This window comes from Hemitrygon akajei, chromosome 12, assembly GCF_048418815.1.
Source record: "Hemitrygon akajei chromosome 12, sHemAka1.3, whole genome shotgun sequence".
NCBI classification, from domain to species: Eukaryota; Metazoa; Chordata; class Chondrichthyes; order Myliobatiformes; family Dasyatidae; genus Hemitrygon; species Hemitrygon akajei.
The window spans coordinates 16,035,316-16,054,658 of record NC_133135.1 but is presented as its reverse complement, the minus strand read 5'-3'; the positions used below and the strand labels follow the sequence as shown (position 1 = coordinate 16,054,658).

Here is a 19,343-nt window from a genome sequence, read left to right as displayed (position 1 = left end):
ATTCCAAAATCAGTGCTATATGCTCCGTCATAATTCAGAATACCACTGCACTCGAGGTTCATTGGATTCAAAAATTGTTGTCTGTATTGCTAATAAGAATTACCTGCAGTCTATCAGAAAATAAATTTTAGCAGATTAAAGATATAATGAATTTATGATAATCCAAAGCCAAGTTAAAAAAGTTGCAGAAACAAATTAAATATGTGACTCCCTCTGATTATTTTACATAGAAATGGAAAATCTCAAATGCATGCATAACATAGCATCACAAATGTTTCAAGGAAACTATAATGTGTCTGATACTCATTTGTACTGTATTACCCCATCAGTTTTTGTAACCAATCCACCAACTGCAAAAATTGAAAGACGTTTCAACTCACTATTTGATGACAATAAGCAATCTGTTCAATAATCTGTTAAAACACCATCATCTACCCCCACTTCTCTACTACTTAACAAATGACTGCCTGCTTCTCCACCTACATAACTATTTTGTAAAACAAGTAGAGAAACTGGTCTGTATATATACAGCAGCTTTGTATAAACTTGTGAATAGATATTACACAGTAAATAGCAAAAGTACTTGGAATAGAAAAAACTAGGTTTCTTCCCTGTAGGAAATACAATTCTAGAAAGAAAATTTGTGCTATTTTTAGATTTGGAATCCATTTTTGAATTTACATTAAAACTGATAATTATTCCATTAAAATCAATGTCCAAGATATAGATTTAAAATGTTAGATTTACAGAAATGCTGTGCAAGTTAAAGGTGAACTACATAATCAGAACATTCAAAAAATATGCTGAATTATTAAAGCAAACTATGTTCAAAATGCAATGCTTTTCAAACCCTAAGGAAAAAGCATTTGTAATAAGTTGGACAGCAGTTTTAAAAACTATTGTGGCAGATAATTTTAATAAAAACACAATTTATAGGAACAGAATTAGACCATTTGGCCCATCGAGTCTTCTCCAGTATTCTATCATGGCTGATCAATTATCCCCCACAACCCTATTCACCTTCCTTCTCCTGTAACCTTTGATGCCCTGACTAATCAAGGACCAATCACCTTCCACTTTAAATATACCCAATGTCTTGGCCCCACAGCTGTCTGTGGCAATGAATTCCACATTATGAGTCACTAATAGGAAGAGTCACTAAAATTACTATTGTTATGTGCTTCAATTAACTTTTTACGATTGTTGGGGTTACAAACTTGGAAAATTCAAGAGATGGTTTATCCACTGTGATAAGTTCAGACCTAAGTAAACATCATTTTTCTTTTGAGCTATAGCAACTTAAAGCTAATGAACCCCAAGAGGTGGGATAGATTTTCCAACCAACATGCATTTTCTTCAATCATGCTGTATAATCACACTTAGAAGACTCCTGTGCAATTCTAAAGACTGTTCATAGGGCAAGCCCCCTGTTAAATTATCAGATCTATTTCCAAATAGTTTTATTCATGGGAGATTATCTAAAGTACATTGAGAATGTGAAGAGGGTAAGGGGTACATGTAGAGGGGTGGGCGAGGGGTAAGTGTAGCAAAATATGTAGACAGGATAAGAGAGAGGTACGTCATTGGGGAAGTAAGGAGAGGTAGCTAAAATAAGGTGCCAGGCCAGACGTGGAGACCACAAGGAAAAGGGAACCTACAACCACAAGACAATGTGCTTGGCAAAATAGTTTAAGGATACCTATTTCAAGTGTCCTGAAGTACGTCAGTATTAATGCTAGGTATTACACTTTAACCTTTGCTAAATTCTGAGTATTTCGCATGCTTAGCTATGCAATAGCCAATCAATTGATGATTTCGAATCGGTAACCATATTTGCGAATGTAGTACCCTGCTTTTGGGTATAAGTATGACCTTTGTAAACCAACAAATTGGGAGTTGGCTACCTTACGCCCGAAGTGCGTGGGGCTGCGAACTCCTCTCTGAATAAAAACTGTTTCAGAGGTAATTTCGTGTCTCTGGTGTTTTTCCTCAACTGAGCAGGTAACAGTTACAGGTTGACAACATGCAAGTTTAGGAAAAAGATCATTTAAATTAGAAAACTATTTTCTATTTTGAGAAAGTGGCCAAATGCATTAACTGGAAGCCTACCCTCTATCAAACTTATACCTACAGATCCCCAAATAATTTTTGCATTCACAGTGAAAGCAGCTACCATGTTAAAAAAGATATATTTAGTCTCAACACCAGCTATTTTATAGTTGTACAAGGAGAGTATTGATCAACATCCACTTGGATTGCTTACTAACCATTCCATCTGGAACAGAGCAAGACATTTTACAAGAAAACTGAATTTAAATTACTGTTGACCTAGAATATTTCAGTAGTCAGGTGAATTGCACTACAATTCATAGCGACTTTAAAAATTACTATCCTTTACTAGGAAATTGCTTTCATAGGCAAATAATGTCACTTAGAATCACCAGCAAGACGCACATTTATGTCCCAGTTCTTGTTAGTCAAGAAGGCGGTCTGATATAATATAATGGAACGACAGTCGAGAACAACCACGCTGCTTAGAGTCCAAAGTCACACACTAGAATGAGATAAAGAGATTTGCTTTCTCAAAAACTATCAATGACTCAAAAAACCACTATATTAGGAAAACATAGCACACACTTTTTTAATTGCTTTCTTATGTACGCAAGTAAATTGACAGAACATAAAACGATAGAGTGGTTATGCAAGTAGACTATTTGGCCTGTTGAGCTCCTACTTACTGAGTTCCATGTTAGACAATATCACATTATGCCCTCTCACCAGGCCTTGCACATTCTTTCCTTTTAGATTCTTCTGAATGCTAAAATTGAAGCTTCACTACACCTCAGCTTGCGGCATCTGCAGATTTGGAAATTGTGTCCCGTAAACCCAAATCCAAACTATGGACAAGCTGTACTGATCCAAAGAAACTCCAAACCACATTTCTCTCCAGTCTAAATAAACCCTTTCACTATTGCTATTTCTTGTTTACTCTGGCCATGTTAATACTATACTTTTTATTCTGAGGGCTTCACCGTTGATGACAAGCTTTGTATGGGATAGTAAATCAAACATCTTGTGGCCATTAGCTCATACCCTATCAGCTGCATTTCACTCAATGACCTATTATTTCATCCAAAAAACTCTTAAAAATTAATTCAACACAATCAACAAATCTACACTATCTGTCTCTAATCAATCCATACTTTGTCCAAACAATGGCCAGTTCTGCTGTTGATTACTATTTGTCTAATTACCCCAGTAAGGATGAACCAACTGGTCTGTAGTTACAGTATAATCTTATTTTTAACAAATGTTTTTACACTGTTTTTTCCTCTTTCTGTGCCATCTCTGAACCTTTAAGGTGTGTGGAAGATGGGTCTCAGCAATTTCCCTTCTACTTCCTGCAGCAACTTAGGATGCACCCCACTGATACTAGATTGTTTCTTCACTGATGTGTATACATGAACCTAGAAGTGAATGTAGGAGGTATAACTAATAAGTCTACAGAAAAGAAAACTTGTGGTCTCAATGTTGTGGAATGCAGTCTTTGGCCCCAAAACAGTGAGGAGTTGGTAAAATGGGCTGGGCAACTGCAGATGGAACCTAATCCTGCAAAATTTGAGTTGATGCACTTTGGGAGGATTAATAATAATTCCCACCGCTGTAAAATTGAGGTTCAATTCCCAACGCTGTTTACAAGGGATCAGTATGTTCTCTCTATGATCATGTGGGTTTTGTCCGGATGCTCCAGTTTCCTCTCACATTCCAAAGATGTATGATTGAGGGTTAGTAAATTGTGGGCGTGCCATGTTGGTGCTAGAAGCATAGTGACACTTGTGGGCTGCGTCCAGCACATCCTCAGTGCAATTCACTGTATATTTCAACACACATGTGACAAAGCTAATCTTAAATCTTAATAAAGGTGGACATAGACATTGAGCCAGAATACCATGAGAAACAATGCGACCTTAGTGTACATATCCAAAGATCCCTGAAGGTGGAAGGATAGGAGATTAAGAGGTTAAAGCAGTATACAGGAAACTTGCATTCATTAACTAGGTACAGGATACATGAGAAACATTGTGTAACAACTTTAGTTAGGCCACAGTAAGTACTGTGCATTTCTGGCGCTTAAGAGTATTGGAATGATATGTGTACAGTGGAGAGAGTGTAGGGAAGATTCACCAGATGATGGCTGGGATGAAACAGTTATGAGATGGCACTGGAGAGGTTGACAATGTTTGCACAGTTAGAGGCAAACAACACTGAAGCATAGACCAAGCTGACCATTAAGCACTTTCTTTTTCACTGATCCACCAACACTACTTCCACTTTATTCTACCCATATTCCCAACTCCCCCTCACCCCCCGGATACAAGAGATTCTACCAATTCAGGAAATTCAGAGCAACACACACAAAATGCTGGAGAAACAGATCAGGCAGCATCTATGGAAATGAATAAACAGTCAACTTTTAGGGCTGAAACCCTTCCCCAAGACTGGAAATGAAGGGGAAAGAATCACAGAACTGCAGATGCTGGAATCTGAAGCAAAACATATTGCACAAACAGCAAATTTAGCAAAGATGCCTTTGGTGCTTTCCTCCAAGTCCTCCATGCATATGCCACCGCAAAACAAATTTCATAAAACATGTGATCCAGTTATTATCAGGATTAATAAACACAATTCTTATAAACTGTAAAGCATTGAGGCCTTCTCAAAAATCCCTCTGATATGTTACTTAAAGTACCTCACCAACCAAAAAACTTATTTATGTCATTCGGTTTCATACTTGCTAACCAATCTTCCATCCACATTGCTTTGTTTCCTATGCCATGAGCTTTTATACTTTCAAATTATGCTAGTTCCTCTTTACTGATACCATTTGTTAACTTTTCCCCAAAGAGCTCCCAATAAAATAGTCAAACATAACTTCTCTTTCACAGAACTATATTGCTCTGTTAAAACACCTAACAATAGTTTTCAGCAGTTCCTCCATGTCCAAAGTTCTCTCTCTGTTCTACACAATTGTCAAGTGGGAATAAAAATCAATTGAACGTAAAAAACAGAAACAAGAGTCGGCCATCTGGCCCATCAAGACGGCTCTGCCATTCAACAGCTGATCTGGCTGTGGACACAGTTCCACCCCCATACTTTCACCCCGTAACCCTTAATTCCCCCATTATACAAAAAGCTGTCTAACTGTCTTAAATATATAATGAGGGAGAAAATATAAATAGGGAGGAAATTCAAACATCAGAGGTACAAAAGGACTTAGGAGTCCTCATGCAAGGCTCCCATGAGATTAATTTACAGGTCAAGTTTGTGGTAAAGAAGGTAACTGCAAAGTTGGCATTCATTTCAAGGGGAATAGACTATAAAAGCAAGGATATAATGTTAAGCCTTTATAAGACACACTAGTCAGGCCACACTTGGAGTATTGTCAACAGCTTTGGGCTCCATATCTCTGAAAGGATGTGTTGTCGTTGGAGACACTCCAGACGAAGTTCATGAGGATGATTTTGAAAATGAAGGAGTTAACATATGAGGAATGTTTGGCAGCTTTGGACCTGTATTCACTGTAATTTAGAAGAATGCAGGGTCTATCTCATTGAAACCTACCAAATGTTGAAAGGACTAGCTCAGGTGGATTTGGGGAGGATGTTTCCTAAGGTGGGGGTGTCCAGAACTAGAGGGCACTGCCTCAAAATTGAGGGACTTTAGACCCTTTAGAAGAGAATTAAGGATGAAATCTCTTAGCCAGTAAGTGGTGAATCTGTGGAACGCTCTGCCACAGACAGCTGTGGACCGTGGGTATATTTAAAGTGAAAATTGATAGATTCCTGATTGGTCAGAGCATTAAAGGTCATGGCGAGAAGGTGTATGGGGTTGAGTAGGATCCAGGATCAGCCATGACAGAATGGTGGAGCAGACTCGATGGGCTGAATAGCCTAATTCTACTTCGATGTCTTAGTTGTCTAATGAGCTAGACTTTACTGCTTCTTGGGTAGAGGTTTCTATAGATTCACACTCTGGAAAAACCAGTTCCTCCTTATCTCCATCTCAAATCTTCTCCCTTGATGCTGTAGTCTCACTGGCTAGCTGACATAACTTTCCTGCCTTTATCTTATTTAACCCTTTTATAATTTTATATTTTTCTGTAAGAATCCCTCTCATTTTTCTGAATTCTAGCAAGTATAATCCCAGGTGACTCAATCACTCCCCACAGACTAACCCCCTCATGAATCTGGTGAACCTCCTCAGCATTGCTTCCAAAGCCAGCGTATCTTTCCTCAAGTAAGGAAGCTAGAACCACATGCAGTACTCCAGGTGAGGCCTCACCAGTACCCTAGTGCAGCAGCAGCAGCAGCGTAAAGTCCCTACTCTGAAATTCAATTCCTCTAGCAACGAAGGCCAACATTCCATTTGCCTTCTTGATAACCTGTTGCACCTGCAAACTAATCTTTGGCAATTTATGTACCAGCACTCTAAAGTACTTCTTCACAAGAGCATACTGTAATCTCTCACCATTTAAATATTAATTCAATCTATTTTTTCTGTCAAAGTGGATGACTTACACATTAACCAACATTGTATGCCATCTGCCAGACCTTTGCCACCTCACTTAACCTATATCTTTTTGCAGACTGTACACACCTGCTGCACAGTTTGCTTTTCCACTCAATTTAGTATCATTGGCAAACTTGAATACACTGCACTCTGTGTTCTCTTCAAATCGTTAATGTACATTGTGAAAAGTTCCAGGCCTAGCAGTGGACCCTGCTGCATTCCACTCAGAACTGACCACCGACCAGAGAAATGCCCATTTATCCCAACTCTCTACCTTGCACTGGTTAACCAATCCTCTATGATAGTATATTAACCCCAACTCCACTGCATCCTTATCTTATGGATAAGTCTTAAGGGGCACCTTTATTGAATATTCCTGGAAATCTAAGTATACAGCATCCATCCACCTGTTCCCCTCTATCTTATGAACTCCTTATGTCCTCAAAAAAGTCAAGTTTGTCACACAGAACTTGCCCTTCGTGAAGGAATTCTGCGATTGCCTGATTGGACTATTTCTATCCAGATGTCTCATTATTTCTTCCTTAATGATAGCTCCAAGCATTTTCCTGACTACAGACATTAAGTTAACTGGCCTACAACTACCTGCCTTTGCTCATTTCCTTTGTTAAGCAGTGACATGATATCTATGTCTTCCAATCCACCAGGACCTGCCCAGGATCCACAGTGTTTTGATAAACAGAGGGTCTCACCTTGCAAATAAAGAAATGCAAATAGAATTTTACATTAACACTTTTTAGGAAATAGGACTTCAAAGGACTTGCTCCAGGCCATTGTCAAACTTCATCCCTTCATGAATGTTTACAAAAATTACCCTCCTTCTCAAACACTTAAGCATCTGCTCCTAGAATATCTGATACTAAATATTACTTTGAGATTTCAGTGATTAATACCTGTGGCAATAAAGCGCACATGAAGGACATTCTTCTTGGAATGAGGCACACATTCCTTCAATATTTTTTAACTAAGGATTAGTTTCTCTTAAACATTTCAGCATTCTGCAGCCTACAGCATACAGGTGCACCAGAAATTGCTGATAAAAGATGCCTTCCTTTAAATAACCAAGCTACTAATTTTCTTAATGAAACCTCTCATTATTAAATCATTGACCATTTGGCTGAGTCGCAGCAACATAATTTTCTCCTCAAATTCTTGACCCCAATCGACTATTTTTTATAAATCAGAATCAGGTTTAATATCAACAGTATATTTTGTGAAATGTGTTGACTTTGCGGCTGCAATACAATGTAATATGTAATAATAGAGAAAAACAATTACAGAAGTATAATATATTGCACAATTATATATATTATATAGATCAACTACAAGATCCAACGGCCAAGAATGCAGAGCTGCAATGCTTCATGTAGAGCGAAGGGCATGACAAGACACAGATGGCATTATGGCTCTCCACTGCAGCCAAGTATCCAGTCGTGATGATTTTTTTTTTGTACAAGATTTTTGAGGGAGAGAGAGTGGAACTACCCCAGTGCAATGGCTTTTTCACTATACAACTTGTCCCACTCAGGTTTTCATCAGCGTCAGAAAATGACGGACAATCGAAACATACACACGTTAAATAGTTAAGTTAAATAAGTAGTGCAAAAAATGTACAAAAGTATTGAGGTGGTGTCCATGAGTTCAACGTTCATTCAGGAATCAGATGGTAGACGGGAAGAAGCTGCTCTTGAATCACTGAGTATGTGGCTTCAGTATCTCCTTCCTGATGGTAGCAATGAGAGCAACGCATGTCCTGGGTGATGGGAGTCCTTCAATGAAGAATGCCATCTTTTTGAGACCTCGCTCCTTGGATGTCCTGGATACTATGGATGCTAGCTCCTAATCCATGACTGCCACCAGCAAGGATAAAATCTGCATGGTTTATTGTGGATTTGTTGGGTCGGAAGGGTGCATTATTTTTTTTTTAGTTTCATTTAGAGATATGGCAAAAATCAAAATGCACAGCAAGCCTATGTGGCTGGATGTTGACATTGTGGTCCAGTCAATAATCTGACCCCACCATATCCAGTATTATTAGTACAGTCCATAAATGGCAGTGTTTCAAGAGGCTGGGTAATAAACCCCTCCCCCCTCCCAGGAGTAGGGGGGGAATGTAACTACTGTTCGGTTCAATGAGGTCAAAGTCCCACCTGATGGTTAAGTTCTGCTGTAAATGGCAAACATTCCAAGAGTTCTGCTTCATAATTTAAACTTCTGAAGTGTGTCACAGAAGAATTTCATAAAGCTCTTAAAAGGGATAAAGAAAAAAAGATCAGACGACATACACAAAATGCAGATGAACTCAAGTTTTTTTTTTGCAAAATGATCAGACAGGTTTTTTTTTGGAAGATTTTCAGTGAAAACTATTTTGTTGGTCAGTAAACAGGATCTCGATATAACCACTGATATTTGAGTATGCAGCAAGGGAACTGACTCAGACCTTTCATCACCATGTTCAATTTTATTGGAGCTCTTACTCTTGAGCTGTTGGTGTCACTCAGCTCTCATGAACAGAATGGGAATGAAAACTCAATGTCAAAATAGTTGGCTCTTCAAAAACTACTTTGAACTGGTCACTTCAGCATGATGAAAATAGCTCTAATTATCCAAAGACTGTCAAAACTTGCAGTTCTCAATTGCTCCGTGATCAACTGAGAATAGCCTTTAAATAAAGTACGGTAATCCTCAGACCTTAGGGCCACAGTAACTTCAAAATGGTACACTTTCAGGGCTAAGTAAAGATCTGAACTAGACAAGCCCAGAGTGCTCCAAGGATGGGTTATTTTTGACCAAATCATTGTGATCCCAACAAATGTAGATAATTCAGCATAATTACCTGTCCCTGGCTGACCCTGAAGCCTCTATTGCTCTTTCTACTGAACCACTGGGGTGGATGCTGGTTTGATTTCAACATTTAAGAGAATTCCTGATGTGTTATAATAACTATATGAGTTATTACAACACACTATGTGGATTATTCACAATGCAACCCACGTACAGCGAGGCTCAGGCTAGTACCGTTAATGACAATTGACCAGAATATGGTTGGTTCCTTGGGCACTGTTGTAGCTGTGGAATATCCTGAACTATCAGCCTCAGCAAATGAATGGCCAATCCATGCATGAGTCAGTGTCCATTTTCTAAGTTATGGGGGCCCAAGAATTTGAGATATTGATAAAAGTGCAATTGTTTAGAAATGGCCACTGACCAACAAGCATGTTGTATATGCTAGTTACTGGCCAAGCCTTCACGTGTTCTGGACTTTGCTGCATGCAGATACTGACTTTTTCATCTGTCAAACTGAACCATGCAATTAGATTAGATTAAATTCTACTTTATTGTCATTGTGCCGAGTACCAATACCAAGCCAAATGAAATGCAGTTAACATCTAACCAGAAATGCAAAGAATTGTGTTATTTACAAAATAACTGTGAATAAAAAGTGCTACAGCACACAAATATAAAAATACTGAGACAGTACAATATGGGTACAATACTGCTTAGCGCTGTGATGTGAGGGTCAGCTGGGTCACAGCCTCAGGGAAGAAGCTCTTCCTGTGCCTGCTGGTGCGGGAGCAGAGGCTCCTGAAGCGCCTACCGGATGGGAGGAGAGTAAAAAGTCCATGGTTAGGGTGAGATGCATTCTTGATAATGCTTTTCGCCCTGCCCAGGCAGTGCTTATGGTAAATGTTCTCAATGATGGGCAATTGGGTGCTGAAAATCTGCTGGGCAATTTTCACCACCCGCTGGAGAGCTTTGCGGTCCGATACGGGACAATTGCCATACCACACTGAGATGCAGTTGGTGAGTATGCTCTCAATGGTACAGCGGTAAAAGTCCGTCAGTATCCTGGGACAGAGGTGAGCTTTCCTGATGCTCCACAGGAAATAAAGGCACTATTGCGCCTTTTTGATCAGGCTGGAGGAGTTCAGGGACCAGGTGAGATCCTCGGAAATGTGGACACCAGGGAATTTGAAGCTGATACACGCTCCACTGATGTAGATGGGGACGTGAGTGTGGCTCCTAGCATGCCTGAAGTCCACAATGATCTCCTTGGTCTTCTGGGTGTTAAGGGCCAGGTTGTTGTCAGCACACCATGCTGCCAGGTGCTGGACCTCGTCCCTGTAGGCTGTCTCATCATCCCCTCTGATCAGGCCAACCACCGTGGTGTCGTCTGCAAACTTGATTATGGAGTTAGAACCATGTACAGGAACGCAGTCAGCACACAGCCTTGAGGCACGCTGGTGTTCAGGGTGAGAGTGGAGGAGGAGAGGTTGTCTAACTTAACAGATTGAGGTCTGCTAGTCAGAAAGTCCAAGGTCCAATTGCAGAGGGATGAGCTGGTACCAAGCTGGCAAAGTTTGGCGATCAGCTTGGAGGGGGTCACAGTATTGAATGCTGAACTGAAGTCAATGAGCAGCATTCTGACAGGAGAGTTGGGGCTGTCAAGGTGGGTCAGGGCAGAGTGAAGTGCTGTGGAGAGAGCGTCCTCTGTTGACCTGTAGGTGCGATAGGCACTGGACAACCACATTTCAAAGAGGATATATCATTGAAGCAATTAAAGATTGCTGAATTGAGGATTCGGCAGTAACAAAATTCTTGATTAAAAGATGTTATTCCTGTATTTCCCTGTAGACCTGATCCTCTCCAACTTCAAGGTGGTTCCAAGTTAATCTGACCATATCAAGGGCAGTGAATCTCATTTCACCTCATGAATCTGTCTTCATGGTTGGCTATTGATGGATTGTATATTCAGTTAGATCGTTGAAAACATCAACCTGGTAAATGTTACAGAACTGGGCTGGGAACCTGGCCTGGGTAATAGCATCATGAAATGGCTCGCTTAGGAGGCTGAAGTGATTACTGAAGTAATGATAACATATAATGTGGCTGATTCACATGAACATTTGGAGCTTCTGATGTGAAACTGTAAAAATAGATTAATGAGCCAGGTGTCAGTACATTATGAACTTATTGTATGAGGTAGTTTAACATGATTTAGGTAGGATCTCTGAGTCTACAGCTCAAAACCAATTAATGCAGAATACATTTCCAGCTTAGAGATAAGAAACAACAACAAAAATAGCTCAAACTCATAATTTACAAACATGTTAATCAGATTGGCATTATTCTGAAAAGTGTGTAATTGCTTATAGTCATTATCTCGCTAATGTTATGTAATTGTTAGTTTTTTTTACTATCTATAATCAACAATGTGGTGCAACACTGCCCCCTGCTGGTGTGGGAGCATAACACAAACAGTTGAAAGGTCTACAGAAAGTCATCAGACATCACTCACTCTATGGTGGTTTTGCACAATAGGCTATCATTTTGTTTTTGTTTGGTATTTCGGACAGTTTACATGAACAGTAATCAGAGCAGACTTGCCCTGAAGGTATCCTACATCTGAATGGGTAGACTAAAACTTGCTTCCAGCTTCTGACAATAATAGAATAGAGAGATACAAGAAAGTAGTAGTTGAACTAACATCTTGAGCCTTTCCTGCCAGTCAAGATGATTATGGCTGACCTGCCTCAATTATTCTTCTGTGCCAACTTCTCATAACCCTGAATTCCTTCACCTTTCAAAAATATACCTATCCCCACTTTAAATACCTCCAATATTATAGCCTCCAAAAGCCTCAGGGGTAGAGAATTCTGTTGTAAATCTTGTAATTATGTCACCTTGTTTAAGATGCTCCCACAAGTGAAAACATCTCAGCATCTACCATGTCAAGGGACCAACATTCTCACCCTCATTCTAGGATTACACATTTCAATAAGATAACCTACATTCTTTTAAACTGCACAACAAAACAGATCAAACTATTTTAGCCCTCTCATTCCAGGGGCCCAGTGCAGGGGTTCCCAATGTTTTTTATGCCATGGGCCACTACCTTTAACTGAGGGGTTTGTAGACCCCAGGTTGGGAAACTCTGGCCTAGTGAATCCCTGATAAAATGTGACCAATTCCTTTCTTAAAAACAGCATGCCTCACCAACATGTACAATTGTATCATTACTTCTGGTTTCTGGTCCAACCCCTTGGCTACACGTGCCCATTTATCTTTCTGATCACTTGCTGCACCTGCAAACTTCATGATTACAGGCACAGAATCAGTTATAAAACATAAAAATAGGCCCACTGGCCTAACTCACCCATGCCAATGAAAATACCTGCCTGACCTTGTCCCATATCCCTTAGGGCCTAACTTTTTTTATGCCATGGACCAATACCTTTAAGCAAGAGGTCTGTGGACCCCAGGTTGGGAACCCCTGCTCTATGCCTTTTCTATTCATGTACCTGCCCATATCTTTCAAACATTATAATTGCAACTGCCACTACGGCTTCCTCAAAGTACCTACTACCCACTGTGTGGAAAAAAACCTGCCCATCAGGACCCCTTTAAATTTTTCCCCTCTCATTTTAAATCTATCTTAAATTTTAGATTCCCACGCCTTGGAAAAAGGACTGATTACCCAATTTATCTACTCCCCTCAAGATTTTACATACTTCTGTAAGATCACGCCACAGCCTCCTATGCTCCAGGGCAAAAAGTACCAGCCTATCATCAAGTTCTTAGAACTCAAGCACTCCAGCTTCAGCAAGATCCTCTGCACCCTTTCCAGCTTAATGACATCCTTTCTATGGCTGGGTGACCAGACTGCACATCATAAGATCCTGATTTCCTCTCCCCAAAGCAGATACCGCACACCCCACTAAGTTCGTCCAGCAGATTTTATATTGTTCCAGATTCCGCATTTGCAGTCTCCTGTTCCTTCACCAGACTGCTACCAGATACCTTATTTATTCTGGTACTACTTCTGCACGGTTTCCTATACTCCTCCTGCTGTCCTCACTACAAAACTATGCAGCGAGCTAAACACCTTTTCAAAAAATTAGCCAAGACAAAGCTTTCTTCAGGAGATTCCTTTACTTGTGAGAAGATAATACTGTTTCATTGGCAAATAAAGAGTGGATGGAGATGAGACTTTCAACTGGGCACTTCAAATTGAATTAAAACTAACCTGTGTAGGAAATTATTAAGAAAAATAACATGTTTTGGAAGTGATATTCATACAAAATGACCTGCACCTCTAGAAGCCAGAGCTCTCTTCATGGAACCAAATTGGTCATCTGCCTTGATGAAAAAATCACAAACTGACAGAATACAAGACTGTTGATTATGATGAAACAATCCTGATGGTGCTAATAGCTCAAACCACCCTTAGAGTCTGGTGCCAAGCTTCCACATCAATGGTAATACCAAAGAATATATAATCAAAGCTGTTTGCATGAAAAGGGGATTTGGCCTCCCCATTGAATGTGTAAAACAGGTGTGAACAGTCAAGAAGTGTGATGGTCCTATCTAGAAACATAGAAAACCTACAGCACAATACAGGCCCTTTGGCCCACAAAGCTGTGCGGAACATGTCCCTACCTTAGAAATTACCTAGGGTTACTCAGAGCCCTCTATTTTTCTAAGCTCCATGTACCTATCCAGGAGTCTCTTAAAAGACCCTATCGTAAATGCCTCCACCACTGTCACTGGCAGCTCATTTCACACACTCACCATTCTCTGCGTAAAAAACTTACCCCTAACATCTCTTCTGTACCTACTTCCAAACACCTTAAAACTGTGCCCTCTCATGCTAACCATTTCAGCCCTGGGAAAAAGCCTGACTATCCACATGATCAATGCCTATCATCTTATACACCTCTATCAGGTCACTTCTCATCCTCCATCGCTCCAAGGAGAAAAGACCAAGTTCACTCAACCTATTCTCATAACACATGCTCCCCATTCCAGGCAACATCCTTGTAAATCTCCTCTGCACCCTTTCTATGGTTTCCACATCCTTCCTATAGTGAGGTAACCAGAACTGAGCACAGTACTCCAAGTGGGGTCAGACCAAGGTCCTATATAGCTGCAACATTACCTCTTGACTCCTAAACTCAATCCCATGATTGATGAAGGCCAATGCACCGTATGCCTTCTTAACCACAGAGTCAACCTGTACAGCAGCTTTGAGTGTCATATGGACTTGGACCCCAAGATCCCTCTGATCCTCCACACAGCCAAGTGTCTTATCATTAATACTATATTCTGCCATCATATTTCACTTACCAAAATGAACCACTTCACATTTATCTGGGTTGAACTCCATCTGCCACTTCTCAGCCCAGTTTTGCATCCTATCAATGTCCTGCTGTAACCTCTGACAGCCCTCCACAACACCCCCAACCTTTGTATCTTCAGCAAATTTACAAACCCATCCTTCCACTTCTTTATCCAGGTAATTTACAAAAATCATGGAGAGTAGGGGTCCCAGAACAGATCCTTGAGGCACACCATAGGTCACCAACCTTCATGCAGAATATGACCCGTCTACAACCACTCTTTGCCTTCTGCGAGCAGGCCAATTCTGGATCCACAAAGCAATGTCCCCTTGGATACCATGCCTCCTTACAAGCCTTGCATGGGGTACCATCTATTCCACCAAGTCCTGACTTGTGCTCTGTCCCTTTAGTGATCAAGGCACACATTGGAAAGGCAATAGAAAAATCCAACAAATTTACTGAAAACCAAGATTGAGAGTATGACATCAAAAGCTTTTGCTTGACCAGTTTGCAGGGCTTCATTCCCAACTTCGTTAGCAGTCGCCAGAATTAGCAAGGGACACAGTGCAGGATTGACGTACTGAATACTGCATTTATTAAGTGCAGACTTAGAACTGGCTTATTACTGTCACATATACTGAGATACAGTGAAAAGCTTATCTTGCACACTGTTCACACAGATCAATTTGTCACACTGAGATACTACAAGGCAAAACAACATATGCAGAATAAAATTTTAGTTGGAGAAAGTGTAGTACAGGTAGACAATGAAGTGCAAGATTATCATTCCCACAATCCTGATTGAGAAGTTGCAGAACCTAGGCCTCTGCATGTCCCTCTGCAAATGGACCCTCGACTTCCTAACCGGAAGACCACAATCTATGCAGACTGGTGATAACTTAGCCTCGTTGTTGACAAGTAACATTGGTGCCCATCAGGGGTGTTGTGCTTAGCCCACTGCTCTATTCTCTATATACCTATGACTGTGTGGCTAGGCATAGCTCAAATACCATCTATAAACTTGCTGAGGATGTAACCATTGTTGGTAGAATCTCAGGTGGTCAAGAGATACAGGAGTGAGATATGCCAACTAGTGGAGTGATGCCACAGCAACAACCTGGCACTCAACGTCAGTAAGATAAAAGAGCTGATTGTGGACTTCAGGAAGGGTAAGATGAAGGAACACATACCAATTCTCATAGAAGGGTCAGAAGTGGAGAGAGTGAGCAGTTTCAAGTTCCTGTGTGTCAAGATCTCTGAAGATCTAACCTGGTCCTAACATATCGATGTAAACATAAAGAAGGGAAGACAGTGGCTATACTTCATTAGGAGTTTGAAGAGATTTGGCATGACAACAAATACACTCAAAAACTTCCATAGTTGTACTGTGGAGAGCATTCTGATGGGCTGCACCACTGTCTGGTGTGGTGGTGGTGGGGGGAGGGGGGGGCAACTGCACAGGACTGAAAGAATCTACAGAGGGTTGTAAATCTAGTCAGCTCCACCTTGGGTACTAGCCTACCAAGTACCCAGGACACCTTCAGGGAATGGTGTCTCAGAAATGCAGCGTCCATTATTAAGGACCTCAGCACACAGGGTATGTTCTTTTCTCACCATTACTATCAGGTAGGAGGTCCAGAAGCCTGAAGGCACACACTCAGCAATTCAGGAACAGCTTCTACCCCTCTGCCATCCCATTCTGAAATGGACATTGCATCCTTGGACACTAATTCATCTTTTTTTAATATACAGTATTTTTGTTTTTGCATTTTTTAATCTATTTAATATATGCAATTGATTTACTTGTTTATTATATTATTTTTATTTAATTTATTATTTTTTTTCCCTTCTAGCTTATGTATTGCATTGAACTCTGCTGCTAGGATAACAAATTTCACGTCACATGCCGGTGATTATAAACCTGATTCTGATTCATAACAAGATAGATTGAGAGTTAAGAGTCCATCTTATTATGCCAAGGAACCATTCAATCATCCTATATTATCCGGGTAGAAGTTGTCTTTGAAGCTGGTGATATGTAATTTGAGGCTTTTGTATCTTGCACCCAGTAGGAGAGAGAATATCCGGAATGAATATCCAAGGCTGTGAGAAATATAGACAGAGTCCAGGGAGTTGAGGCTAGTTTCGGTAATATGCTGAGTTGTATCCACAACTTACTGCACTTTCTTTTAGTCACGGCCATAACCAAGGCAAGATGCATCAAGATCGGATGCTTTCCATGCTGCAGCAAAAAAAATTGATTAAGACTGATATGAGGAAGTGCCCAAATCCTTTAACCTCTTGACAAAGTAGATTTAGCATCTATGTGGTTGGACCAGGACAAGCTATTGGTGATGATCACTCCGAGGAATTTGAAGCTCTCAACTCTTAGCACAGTTGATTGAGACAGGTGCATGTGTGCCACCTACTTTCTGATCACAGGGACCAGCTTTTTTGTCTTGCTGGCATTGAGGGAAAGATTGTCATGACACCAAATTCATTGATTGTGGGCTTCACACCTGTTTGAGGTGGGATGAAACTGCCATCGGGACAGCTGGTGAATTCCTGTGGCAGGTTGTATGGGTGACACTTCACTCCTAGTTATTCTAAGTTGTGTGAGCAGGAGTTCACCCAAACTGTCACATCCAAGCACCCCGAGGTGTTGATTAAGAAGCCCTCACCTCTAATTTTGCCGAAGATGCTATAGAGTCCACCTGGTGAATTGAGAAGCCTTCAGCTTGTAAGCCATGTATCAGTGATATATAGCACACAACAATCCCTCACTTCCCTTTCAGGTAGTTTTCTCCTCTTAGTTCATCAACGCAGCTCTTGATGGCCTGGACATTAGCTAGTAATATACTGGGGAGGATTATCTTGGACCCATGCTGTTTCATCCTCATCTTCAGCCCAGCCCTCTTACCACCCTTCCTAAGCAAGTCACTGCCTCTCATTGCTACTGTAAGTCCTTGAGTAGAGCCACTCGGACTGGATAGCAAGTGACTGCTTAAGGACAAACCTGGAGTGGATTCATCTGGCATGCAAGGCAAGTTGCTGTTCACATACAGGTCTGAAGGTCTTGAAAAGGAGGGGCATGTCCCAGCGGGGACAACTAGAGGAGCAGGTCCATGACATTTTAAAAAATTATTTAATACAATTATATTGCTGTCTGAGCTCCCTCAGCTTGTAGGTATATGTTAACAACACTGAAGGCATTAAATTAGACACACACAATATTGCTCATCACATCTGGTCTCCCTGTGCATAGATGGCTAACAGGTTCCTGGAAGTCTAGGAAGTGGAGGAGAAATGGATGAACTCTTAAGTTTAGAAGCAGCAGAGATGATTTCATTTAAGATATTAAAAATTCTTATGTTTGATAGATTGAAACAGGGATGGTATCTCATTTGGTTGAGGAATGTAGTATCAGAGGCAGTTTCAAAGAAGAGGTTGGTCATTATGAAGTGGGAAATGAGAATGTTGTTTTAAGCAAACCAATGAAACTCTGAAACCAATGGAAAGAGTGAATGCTTGCAGGCCTTTTCCCCCACAGACTGGGCAAGACGAGAACTAGTGACCACATAGTAGGTTTAGTGTGAAAGATGAAATATTTAAGGGGACAGGAGGGAAAACCTCTTCACTTAGAGGGTGGTGAGCATATAGAACAAATGGTAGATGCAAATGCAATTTAACATTTAAAGGAAGTTTTGATAGGCACATGGATGAAAAAGGGGAAATAACAGCTATACATTGCCCTGGTGTAGATAGGTGAGACAGAATACCAGGCTGGCATGGACTATATGGTCTGAAGGGCCTATTTCTGTGCTGTAGTGCTCTATGACTATGACTCTGAAATATCTGCTGAAATCTATTAAATAAGTACGTGCAAGTGGTCAGATTAACACTTCAGGTCAATGACCTTCGATTGAACTATAATGTTAATAGGGTGATAAAAAGTATCATTGAAAATATCTAACTAACAATACTGAAAAAGGAAAATTGTTCGAAATGCATCATTTCGTCATGTAATGTAAACAATTGTACTTAAGTGAAAATAAATTAGACTGCCTGAACTGTTTCTTTGATTATAAATCAAAGCTGTTTATACACACTACATGCTGGAAGAACTCAGCAGGTCAGGCAGCGATACAGTTTACAACTGTTTGGAACACATTTCGTTAAACTGTAAAATATCAATTCCGCATAAACCCAAAGTCACCTACCATCTAAATTTTAAAATACAATGTGCATTAGTCATAATGGCAAAATGCAATAAGTATGGATTTAAATATCAAATATGCAAATTCATTTGATCCAAAGATAGCTAACTTTCTATACTGCTGGTTTGGAGAGAATATGAAATCATTTAGAAGTAGAATACACATAAATTTCTATCTTCAAATACCAGCACTCAGAAGTAGAAAGAGACTGACCAGAGGATAACTGACAGATGAAAGATTTTCTTCTAGGTTACTACACTGATTAACGTGCTCATGTATTCTCAATATCAATTTGTCATTAGCACAGTAATATCCAGGGTACCATTCTAGAAAATGGATGCCAACCACTTTCTGCAGTTTCTTCCACTTATAAATTTACAGTTTATGTTCTGCCTTGAAACAAAACAATTATATCCCA

General features: G+C 40.3%; 1 protein-coding gene across 1 annotated transcript in view; it reads right to left on the bottom strand.

Annotated features, from left to right (window-relative positions):
- The window catches only part of hs2st1a (heparan sulfate 2-O-sulfotransferase 1a), a 178,006-nt gene that overhangs the window by 20,334 nt on the left and 138,329 nt on the right, over positions 1 to 19,343 (bottom strand). The gene's annotated exons all lie outside the window — the stretch shown is intronic.